The sequence below is a fragment of the Scyliorhinus canicula genome, chromosome 21 (genome assembly GCF_902713615.1).
Source record: "Scyliorhinus canicula chromosome 21, sScyCan1.1, whole genome shotgun sequence".
Lineage (NCBI taxonomy): Eukaryota > Metazoa > Chordata > Chondrichthyes > Carcharhiniformes > Scyliorhinidae > Scyliorhinus > Scyliorhinus canicula.
In genome coordinates, this window is record NC_052166.1 from 28,651,247 (window position 1) to 28,663,339 (window position 12,093).

The 12,093-nt window shown below is 47.1% G+C and overlaps 1 long non-coding RNA gene across 1 annotated transcript in view; it reads left to right on the top strand.

Annotated features, from left to right (window-relative positions):
- Positions 1 to 7,388: 7,388 nt before the first annotated feature.
- The window catches only part of LOC119955867, a 38,332-nt gene continuing 33,627 nt past the window's right edge, over positions 7,389 to 12,093 (top strand). The window contains exon 1 of the long non-coding RNA XR_005458548.1: positions 7,389 to 7,464. This is a non-coding gene — a long non-coding RNA (uncharacterized LOC119955867). The remainder of the gene's footprint in view (positions 7,465 to 12,093) is intronic.

Below are 12,093 nucleotides of genomic sequence, written 5' to 3' on the forward strand. Positions count from 1 at the left end.
CCTTTCTCCTTTATGGACCTATCCAGTTTCCCAACAAATGCACCCAACTCTATTCATATCAACTATGATATGAGGTAGCAAGTTCCACATTCTAATTACACTCTTGGTAAAGAGGTTTCCCCCAAATTCCTTATTGGATTTAGTAATGATGATGTTGTGTTTATGGCCTGTCACTTTGGATTCCCCCACAATTTGCATGCACCATAAAGTTCTTTCAGATCTGCCTCCAGACTGCGCCTTAACCTCAGAAGAATGCCATCTGGTGTGTCTGGCATTTCCACTTGGTACAAAGGTCATATTTGCCAGCCTCATGAGTTACATTATCCATTTCAAAGTTGTTGAGAACCAACTGCCCAGGTTCATTCCGCTTGAGACACTTAAATCCTTCAAAGCAAAGAGACTTTCACTACATCAGTCTGGATTGGATTCAGATCCAGGTCCCAGAGATTTTTTTAAAAGAGGTAATTCCGGATGTTAAATTGACTCTGTCAGTGTAAGAGGCCACGAGATCAGCTGGCATGGGGAATGGTAATAAATTGGCACGCGCTGGTTTCTTGCTGAATGTCTCCTGATGCCCAGTTGAGTTTGTAGAAAAAAAGGGCCAAAGTGTTGCTGAGTTCTAACGAGTGCAGGGAAGTGACCTTTTGCTTTGACTTTGTGTTTTGGCTTTTTTCCACAGGCTTTGATATTCAAAAATAACAGTGAGGCTTTAGTGGGGGGGGGGTAACCTTTACCCTTAAATATGGTACAGGTATTTTAAGATTTTTTATATCAGGTTGATGCTAAGGGCACTAAGTTCTTTATGCCTCTCCTCCTACTGAAGGTGCTGACTCTCGCTGTAGGACAATTCTGTGAGTGCATGCAGATGTTTGATACTTTGATGCTGCTTTTGGGCAGCACGGTAGCATTGTGGATAGCACAATTGCTTCACAGCTCCAGGGTCCCAGGTTCGATTCCGGCTTGGGTCACTGTCTGTGCGGAGTCTGCACATCCTCCCCGTGTGTGCGTGGGTTCCCACCGGGTGCTCCGGTTTCCTCCCACAGTCCAAAGATGTGCAGGTTAGGTGGATTGGCCATGCTAAATTGCCCTTAGTGTCCAAAATTGCCCATAGTGTTGGGTGGGGTTACTGTGTTATGAGGATAAGGTGGCGGTGTTAACCTCGGGTAGGGTGCTCTTTCCAAGAGCTGATGCAGACTCGATGGGCCGAGTGGCCTCCTTCTGCACTGTAAATACTATGATATGCGAGTTTGAGGCAGTGATGGCAGTATTCCCATGAAGAGCGAACATGCAGCTGGGTTTTCTCCCTGTCCTCCTCTGACATCCATCGGGAGGAACCTGCTGGCAGGAGATTAGTGGATCGAGACCATCCTAGCCTAACATACCTGTCGGTCTCCTACAGATTAACATTTACAACACAGAACTTGGTTGTAGGGCACCAGTTTACATAGATACATAGAACATACAGTGCAGTAGGAGTCCATTCGGCCCATCGAGCCTGCACTGACCCACTTAAGCCCTCACTTTCACCCTTTCCCCATAACCCAACAAGCCCTCCTAACATTTTTTGTACACTAAGGGCAATTTAGCATGGCCAATCAACCTAACCTTGAATGTCTTTGGACCGTGGGAGGAAACCGGAGCACCCGGAGGAAACCCACGCAGACACGGGGAGAATGTGCAGATTCCGGACAGACAGTGACCCAGCAGGGAATCGAACCTGGGACCCTGGGGCTGTGAAGCCACAGTGCTAGCCATGTGTGTTACCGTGCTGTCCATTTTGTTTGCATGTAATTAATTAAAAACCTTGGGCTTACAATAAGGCTTTAAGTTGATTGAGGAATTCAAGCAACAGCCAGTACAACTAAAAGAGCAAAATGGGAGAGATGTTCTATTTTTAAAAGAATCTGTTATTATTAAAATTTTATAAAAATATATGGTTTTGAATTGCAGGGCTGGTATTGTCTTGGGTATTTTTAAAAATATCAATGTCATGATAAACCCCTGGCAAAGTATGTCACTGTGTTGATGTGGCATATCAGTAAGAATACTTAATAATCATAATGTTATGACAGCATTATTGAATAATAATTCATATTTTCTCACTGGAACATATTGAGATTGACAGTGACTAAATTGGTAGAGTTTCCGATAAGTCTCTCCCTTTGAGCGGATCAGTCTGCATTACATGCCATAGCAACATGTTCTTTCTGGAATCTCAACTCCATCAAAATGTTTTATTTTTCATTTTAATGTTTCCTTCACATATTGTGTAAGGAGCAGCTGGTATGACCATGCTGAGTAAGAGGGTGTGGAACTACAGTAACCTGACCAAGAATGCCAAACAACGAACCATGAGAAGACATGCACGGTAGCACGGTAGCATGGTGGTTAGCATAAATGCTTCACAGCTCCAGGGTCCCAGGTTCGATTCCCGGCTGGGTCACTGTCTGTGTGGAGTCTGCACGTCCTCCCCCTGTGTGCGTGGGTTTCCTCCGGGTGCTCCGGTTTCCTCCCACAGTCCAAAGATGTGCGGGTTAGGTGGATTGGCCATGCTAAATTGCCCGTAGTGTCCGAAAAAAAGTAAGGTTAAGGGGGGGGTTGTTGGGTTACGGGTATCGGGTGGATACGTGGGTTTCAGTAGGGTGATCATTGCTCGGCACAACATCGAGGGCCGAAGGGCCTGTTCTGTGCTGTACTGTTCTGTGTTCTGTGTAAGAAATAGCACCAAGGACAGGCCATTTGACCCGTCAAACCTGCTCTTCCATTCTGTAAGATGGTGGCATCTACCAATCCTCACTGTCCATTCCCCCCTCTACAGTGGTGGCGTATGGCCACCATAAACTGGACAGGACAAAGGCTATATTCACTGTCTCAGATGTATACCCAGCATCTATTCGCAGGATAAACTCACCACCTAGGAGATTCTGGACAGTGATTAATCTACTAACAAGCACTCATTGCAAAAATACAAATGTCTATGCTGTCTTGACCACATTCATCAGATGGATGTTGGCCATATAACCAAAGACCTGTGGCTGAATTCTACGTTTGAGAAACTATGTACTCCCCCAGGAGCAGAATTGCACCATGTTTATGATCGTAAAGTGGGATGCAATTCAATGTTCCTGGCCATGCAAATTTATGCATGCCGTGGAATACGAGGGATTTCCAGGGAATACCACCAGCAGACTGCCATCTTGAATGAATTTTTGGAGCAGGAGACCAATGCCATCCCGCACTGCAAATCAGCCCAGACTCCCTCCACTGCCATTACATAGAAGCTCCCCACATCCGGATTGCCTGGGTACACCTCTCCTATCCCCAAGTACTGGAGGACCAGACCTACCTCCCCAGGAACTCCTGAAATAGGGGGACCCTGCATAGGGATCCCTGTAACAGGGGGACCCCCAGGAACCCATAATAGGGTAACTCCCCCAGTGGCCCCTGCAATTGGACAACCCCCCAGGGACTCCTGTAATAAGGAAAGCCCCTATGGATCTACGTAATAGGGGGACCCTCCCAGGAATCCATGTAATAGGGGACACCCCCAGAGACCTCTGTAATAGGGGAACCCCTCAGGAACCCCAGCAATAGAGGGACCCACCAGCGTTTCCTGAAACTGGGCAGGGGGTGCTCACAGAGACCCCTATAATAGTGGGACTCCCACAAGGACCCCTGGCTAAATAGACCCCCTCCAAGGCCCCCCCCCCCCCCCCACACAGACAGCCACAGCCACCAGACAAGCTACACGTCTGGAAACTAGAGTGCAATCTAAACAGGCATAGTGGGAAGCATTTAGCTGTAATACCACTTTGCAGCTCGCTGCAAGCCATTCATAGGTTTTGAGTAGTGGTTTGTGATTGACAGCTTCTAAAAACATCTGCAGCTTTGATACATTCATCTCCCTTCACCGTTCAGTGGCCCAAATGGTGAAACTCTAATGTAAACAATAAGGGGCAGCAGGGTAGCATGGTGGTTAGCATAAATGCTTCACAGCTCCAGGGTCCCAGGTTCGATTCCCGGCTGGGTCACTGTCTGTGTGGAGTCTGCACGTCCTCCCCCTGTGTGCGTGGGTTTCCTCCGGGTGCTCCGGTTTCCTCCCACAGTCCAAAGATGTGCGGGTTAGGTGGATTGGCCATGCTAAATTGCCCGTAGTGTCCTAATAAAATGCAAGGTTAAGGGGGGGGTTGTTGGGTTACGGGTATAGGGTGGATATGTGGGTTTGGGTAGGGTGATCATGGCTCGGCACAACATTGAGGGCCGAAGGGCCTGTTCTGTGCTGTACTGTTCTATGTTCTATGTTTGTAAACATTGACCACTTCAAAGAGAGGTAAGTGCAGTGCAATGAATTTACTTGCTTAAATGATTGGCATGCACTTAGCTCATCTGGTAGAGCAGGTATGGATAGGCAGTGCAATGTTGGGGGGCACGGTGACCCTCGAATAGGCTTGGATGATCTCCACCAGCATGGCCCTGGCATGGTGGACCTCATGGTGGGTCAAGGGGTCAACATAACAGGGCCACGCTGGTCGAGACCATAAGACCATAAGTGATTCCCATCCGTGTGGACCGGAGAATCATGGAAGGCTGGAGCATTGGGCTGGAGTGTAGAGCTGGCATGTATCACATTCATGCCTCCGCCATGGGATCAGAGCATCGCATTCGCGGCACCGATCCCGATTTTCCCCCGACACCCTATTCTCCGCCCCCTCAGGGAACACATTCTGGGTGTTCCGGGATGGGGAATCCCACCCCTTCTGTCCTGCCATTGGGACACAACCCGCTGGAATTCATGCCTGCACTACAAAGACACTTGCATGTAAAGTAGAAAATGGCAGAAAGCCAAACAGATAATTGGGGGCAATGGCTGATACCTCTGACCTCTAGAAGGGGACTGTCTGAAAGAGGTAAGAAGAAATGGAAATTTCAGCTGGCTGAAACCAAGAAGTAAAGAAAACAGGCCAGCGATTCCCGTGCTTACCAGCCCGCTGTCTTCATTTGCAACAATGCAACAGAGATCTTCATGGCAGAATGGGGCTCCCGAGACACATTGGGTGAAGTTTACCAATGAGTTGAGCACAAGATGCAAACAATCATTTCACGAGTCTGGAGGCTACCAAACTAAACTGAACTGATGTCGGTACGCATGCATTGATCAATGCTCAACATGAAAGCTCAACCAATCAGATTTCTATAATGCTCGCTATCTTAATTCCTTCACAGTATTTAGCAAGTTTGCATATTCTGCAAATTGTGCCATTTCCAATTGCCTTCAGTCATTCACCCAAGTGGCTGACTGTTAAATGAGTGCTGGCAGACAATTCAACAGCGGAGAAGCAACTCAAAATCTGAGCACCTTTCTGTTTACAGCCCTGATTGAGAGGAGAAGTCGTGCTGTGTAAATTAACCCCACACCCCTGTCCGTACCCCACTGCCTGTAACATACTATTTGAAGTGTTTGGTGCCCATGTCAGTTTGGGTGTCTGCCCCCAGTGCATGTCTTAGATCCATAGAGGCCCGACATTGCAGAAGGAGGCCATTCGGTCCATTGTTCTGCACCGACCCTCTGAAAGACCATCCTATTTGGACCCACTCCCCCCGCCCTATCTCCCTATGTAGGGAGGAAAGGTAAGCACTGTCGAGGTTGTGCAGGGCAGGAGAACACAACTGGCGGGGGTGAGGGAATGAGGAGAACATTGTTGGGGAGTTAGGGAGGTAGGTGAACTTTGTCCAGAGGTGCAAGAGAAGGGTGGACACTGCCGGGGGCTGAAGAGCAGAGATTAACAATGTCAGTGTGAAGAGTTTTGGAGATTGACAGCTCCAGGGAATCTGAAAGGCATGAGCTTTTCCTAACTAGGAAGGCAGTGGCGTGGCGGTATTGTCACTGGATAAGCAATTTACAGACTCAAGGAATGCTCTGGGGACCTGGGTTCAAATCTCACCATAGCAGATTAAAATCTGAAATTAAAAATTGAATGATGACCATGAAACCATTGTTGATTGTGATTAAAAACATTATTGCCCTTTCGGGAAGGAAAATGGCCGTACTTACCTGGTGTGGCCTACATGTGACTCTAGATCTGAAGTAATGTTGTTGACTCTTAATTGCCCTCAGTAATGGTCAATAAATGCCGGCCCAACCAGTGATGGCCAGATCCCATGAACAAATAAAAAAAGCTGAAATATTTTGTAAAGTTATTTTTTTTTCTGTGCTGTTAAAAATGGAGAATTGCTAAACTAACATGTCACTCAGCCAAATAAAAGCAAATTACTACGGATGATGGAATCTGAAACAAAAACAGATAGTAGGGACAATCTCAGTCGGTCTGACAGCATCTGTGGAGAGAGAAGGTTTAATAATAATAATCTTTATTAGTGTCACAAGTAGGTCACATTAACATTGCAGTGAAGTTACTATGAAATTCCCTGAGTCACCACACTCCACACTGCCTGTTTGGGTACATTGAGGGAAAATTCAGAATGTCCAATTCACCTGACAAGCGAGACTTTCGGGACTTGTGGGAGTGAACCGGTGCAAATCCACGCAGACACAGAGAGAACTTGCAGACTGCACGGACAGTGACCCAAGCGGGAATCGAACCCGGGTCCCTGGCATTGTGAAGCAACAGTACTAGCCAATGTGCTACCGTGCCACCCTCACGTATCGAGTCTGGATAACCCTTTGTCAAGGCCATTCACCTGATACCTCGCCGCAGTTTCAAGATAACAATGGCCACAGCAATGGGAAGTCTGGACCAGCTAACTCTGCACAAAAAAAAGCTTCACAAGACATAAGATCCCATTACGGCACAAACGGTCAAAATGGCATCAGACCGAAGACCACAACCTCAGCAAAGGGAGAGGCAGTTAGTGAGTCGACTTGACACTCAGGTCTCCCAAAACAAAAGGAGTCCCAATTGTAATTAATCACCTGGACTCCAGCGGTGGGAATAGGCATCCTGGGTCCAACATCAAGGAGGTGTCACATGATCACCCCCACTACTCCCCTACCCACCACCCCACCCACCCCTCCCCCAAGCTGCATTGTTATAACGCCTGTTGGAACCTAACTCCAGCACTTCCAGTTCGACCAGTAAATTAACGTAAGTCCAGGCAAGTCCAATCTGTTTACCAACGGGTAGAGAGTGGGGAAATCAGGGCAATTAAAATTTACCCTCGCCACCCATTCCTGTCCATGACTGTAATTTGATTTAGAAATGCCGGCCGTGGGATCTTTAATAATTGTAGATACCAAAAATCGCATTTTCTATAGCAAAACAGAGCTGGAAGTAGCAAAATTAGTGCACACTTTGGGACATTGAAATTTTTTATTTCCCACAATACAGCGCTCGGAGCGGCGGCCTTGGTCTCTCCTGTGCTGTGCCAAGGCTTTCGTAGATTTCCCTGACGGAGGCTTCAGGGAGCCGCCAGCATCAGAAGTCTAGCCTTAAAGAATGCTGGCAGGTAAGTTTTCCCTTGGTAAGCCTCGATCGGAACTGACCCAACGTTAATCAGAAGATTTGGGCCATTACATAATTTACAGTACATCCGATGGTGGGCTGTGCCCCCTGGAGTAATAATGCCATTGATTTGGTAAACAGCTGGAATAAAGGTAGAGGATCAACAAACTAGTTTAAATACTATTGAAATAATTTTCCAAAGCAGAATCAAAAACAGATGGTGATCTGTAAACCTTCCTGTTCCGATTCAATTTTATCCACGCACAGTTGCTTACATGGCAGCTGCAACCTTGAACTGTCAGAAAAGGCAAAAAGCATGACATCTAATGTGTCCAATTAGGTCTGACATGTTTATCTATAATTGCAAAGGCAAGTATTTCACATTTTATGAAAGGAATGGAGGGGCCTGGATTTCCGCTGAATCGGGACGACTCGGGAACCATTTGAAGATGGTGCGTGGGTCTTGGGTCCAAGATTCTCGACCCTATGCCCAGGCTGTCTGATTTTCAGTGTGCCTTTCACAGGTGTGGGCTGGTTCCTGTCAAAAATAGGGCACTCCCAACCTGGCTGTCTTCATTATGGAGATGGGCATGTCCTATTCCTTTGTAGTTTTGATAGAGTCAGTTTAGGTTTTTAAAGAGTGGTGTTTGTGGTCTCTCAGAGCAGCCTTGAACCCTATTCTGCATGAGGGAACCATGCAAGTCCAGACGGTCCTACTCGTGCCTCCACCATGCCAGCTATGCCCACTCTTCCATGACACTTCGTGATCCCTATGCCAAGCTATGGCACTTCCATGGTCATTGACCCACGATACACTGGATAAAACCAATGACATGTAGTGACAGAATGCGTAAAACATTTTTTTTTAAAGAGCAATTCATGCATCACTGTCTGTTAGGTTTAAAGAAATTTCACTTAGATGACAATAAAATTGTCAATCATTCAGACCCTTTAAATTATCAGTAACAAAATTAAAGTGCTTAACCGTGTGTAAATAAACATTGTGAAACTGACAGCAAAGATCAGAAAGCCTGAACTGTCAATCAAGCAATGTTTTCCCTGGGGTGCAGGTGTTTCAGCAAGAGTAATGGATGTCTGGGCTATCAGCCAAGCTTCATTATGTATGCTTCCCAGATAACACCCGACTGGTCTGGCTGCAGCCTGCATCTGCTCCCGACAATGAAGATCCATCCCTGTGGGCACTCTCTCCTTAGGTGGGCTAGCCAAGCCAGGAATGTTCCTGCCTCCTGTTCTGCATCTCGAGGATGAAAATTCAGGCCACGTTTTGAGCGGTTACAGATATTCTAAAAGTTACATTATGGAATTTGTTGTTTTCAAATGGGAAAGCTTGGCATCCATCTTTATATGAATTTACTCGCACCATGGGCTGTGGGACACTTTTCCACCTTAAAGGCTCTCTATAGATACAAGTTGTTGTTGATCATTGTGCTATGATAATAATAATCTTTATTATATGTTCATGATCAGGGCCGGAAAGTGGAGCTGAGTCCACAAAAGATCAGCCATTATCTAATTGAATGGCGGAGCAGGCTCGAGGGGCCAGATGGCCTACTCCTGCTCCTAGTTCTTATGTTCTTATCATAGTCACAAGTAGGCTTACATTAACACTGCAATGAAGTAACTGTGAAAAGCCCCTTGTCCCCATAGTCCGGTGCCTGTTCGGGTACACAGAGGGAAAATTTAGAATGTCCAAATTACCAAACAGCACGTCGTTCGGGACTTGTGGGAGGAAACCGGAGCACCCAGAGAAAACCCATGCAGACACGGGGAGAACGTGCAGGCTCCACACAGACAGTGACCCAAGCCGAGAATCAAACCTGGGACCCTGAAGCTGTGAGGCAACAGTGCCAGCCACTGTGCTGCCCATGCAGCTGGCGGTTATCATGTTTGAAAAGTCGCATTCAAGATACACTGTGTTCTCTCATTTCACATTCCAAGTTAACTATTAAAAACCCGGTTAAGGTGTTTGTGGGATGCCAAAGATGATCTGTGTGTTAAATATCTGATACTGTTCCTGAAGTAAATCGTTTTTATTGGAGGACAGTGGCTGGGTGAAGGAGATATTGCTGCTTAACTGTTCAGCACTTGAAACTTGATTAGCATGATAATTGCTTTTGGGATGTCCTCAAATCATCCCTGGGGATGGTAAGCATACCCACCAACTGCCCCACTGGGCAGCACAGTAGCATAGTGGTTAGCACAGTTGCTGCAGTGCTCCAGGGTCCCAAGTTCTATTCCCGGCTTGGGTCACCGTCTGTGCAGAGTCTGCACGCTCTCCCCGAGTCTGTGTGGGTTTCCTCCGGGTGCTCCGGTTTCCTCCCACAGTCCAAAGATGTGAAGGTTAGGTGGATTGGCCATACTAAATTGCCCTTGGTGTCCAAATAGGTTGGATGAGGTTACTGGGTTACGGGGATAGGTTGAAAATGTGGGCTTAAGTGGGATGCTCTTTCCAAGGGCCGGTGCAGACTTGATGGTCCGAAGCTAGCACTTTTCCAGGAGACACATCCGGAGTGAGACTCATTCAGAGTGGGGATTGAAACTTGGTAATTTGGTGCAGTGAGGTAAATCAGCAAAGGGAAGTGGAAAATCTAATTCTGCTGTTTTTCAGTTAAAAGTGCAGTGTGGAGCTTAGTGTCTGATTGGTTGAAGCTGCCCCCACCCTAATTGCTGAGAGGCAGTTATCTGTCAATCACCTGAGGCCTGTTTAGGGGCACATTATATTCTTCTCTTTGAAGTTAAGGTATTTTTTGAGTCATCGGTTAGCTGAGGTCTGTATAAAAGACAGACAGACAGCGCACACAGTAAGCTAGCACTTTTCCAGGAGACACATCCGGAGTGAGATTCATCCAGAATGGGGATTGAAACTTGGTAATTTGGTGCAGTGAGGTAAATCAGCAAAGGTAAGTGGAAAATCTAATTCTGCTGCTTTTCAGTTAAAAGTGCAGTGTGGAGCTTAGTGTCTGATTGGTTAAAGCTGCCCCCACCCTAATTGCTGAGAGGCAGTTATCTGTCAATCACCTGAGGCCTGTTTAGGGGCACATTGTATTCTTCTCTTTGAAGTTAAGTTATTTTTTGAGTCATCGGTTAGCTGAGGTCTGCATAAAAGACAGACAGACAGATAGCGCACACAGTAAGCTAGCACTTTTCCAGGAGACACATCCGGAGTGAGACTCATCCAGAGTGGGGATTGAAACTTGGTAATTTGGTGCAGTGAGGTAAATCAGCAAAGGTAAGTGGAAAATCTAATTCTGCTGTTTTTCAGTTAAAAGTGCAGTGTGGAGCTTAGTGTCTGATTGGTTGAAGCTGCCCCCACCCTAATTGCTGAGAGGCAGTTATCTGTCAATCACCTGAGGCCTGTTTAGGGGCACATTATATTCTTCTCTTTGAAGTTAAGGTATTTTTTGAGTCATCGGTTAGCTGAGGTCTGTATAAAAGACAGACAGACAGCGCACACAGTAAGCTAGCACTTTTCCAGGAGACACATCCGGAGTGAGACTCATCCAGAGTGGGGATTGAAACTTGGTAATTTGGTGCAGTGAGGTAATTCGGTGCAGAGTGTGAGGAGGTGCTTTTTAACCCTGGTAAGTGACTGGTAAGTAGTCTCTCTTTTTCTTTTCATTGTCTAATTTATTTATTTTTATTTTGAAATTCTAGTTGTTTAAGTTTACCAAGGGTTTAAGACATGGCAAGAGATCCCAGACCCGTGCCATGCTCCTCGTGTGCGATGTGGGAGCTCAGGGACACGTCCACTGTCCCTGGCTCCTTCATGTGCAAGAAGTGTGTTCAGTTGCAGCTCTTGTTAGACCGCTTGACGGCTCTGGAGCTGCGGATGGACTCACTTTGGAGCATCCTCGATGCTGAGGAGGTCGTGGATAGCACGTTTAGCGAGTTGGTCACACCGCAGGTGAAGGTTACTGAGGGAGATAGAAAATGGGTGACCAAAAGAAAGAGCAAGAATAGGAAGGCAGTGCAGGTGTCCCCTGCGGTCATCTCCCTGCAAAACAGATATACCGCTTTGGATACTGTTGAGGGAGATGGCTCACCAGGGGAAGGCAGCAGCAGCCAGGTTCATGGCACCGTGGCTGGCTCTGCTGCACAGCAGGGCAGGAAGAAAAATGGCAGGGCTATAGTGATAGGGGACTCGATCGTAAGGGGAATAGACAGGCGGTTCTGTGGACGCAATCGAGACTCCAGGATGGTATGTTGCCTCCCTGGTGCAAGGGTCAAGGATGTCTCGGAGCGGCTGCAGGACATTCTGGGGGGGGAGGGTGAACAGCCAGCTGTCGTGGTGCACATAGGCACCAACGATATAGGTACAAAACGGGATGAGGTCCTACAAGCGGAATTCAGGGAGTTAGGAGTTAAACTAAAAAGTAGGACCTCAAAGGTAGTAATCTCAGGATTGCTACCAGTGCCACGAGCTAGTCAGAGTAGGAATGTCAGGATAGATAGGATGAATGCGTGGCTCGAGAGATGGTGCAAGAGGGAGGGATTCAAATTCCTGGGGCATTGGGACAGGTTCTGGGGGAAGTGGGACCAGTACAAACCGGACGGTCTGCACCTGGGCAGGACTGGAACGGATGTCCTGGGGGGGGTGTTTTCTAGAGCTGTT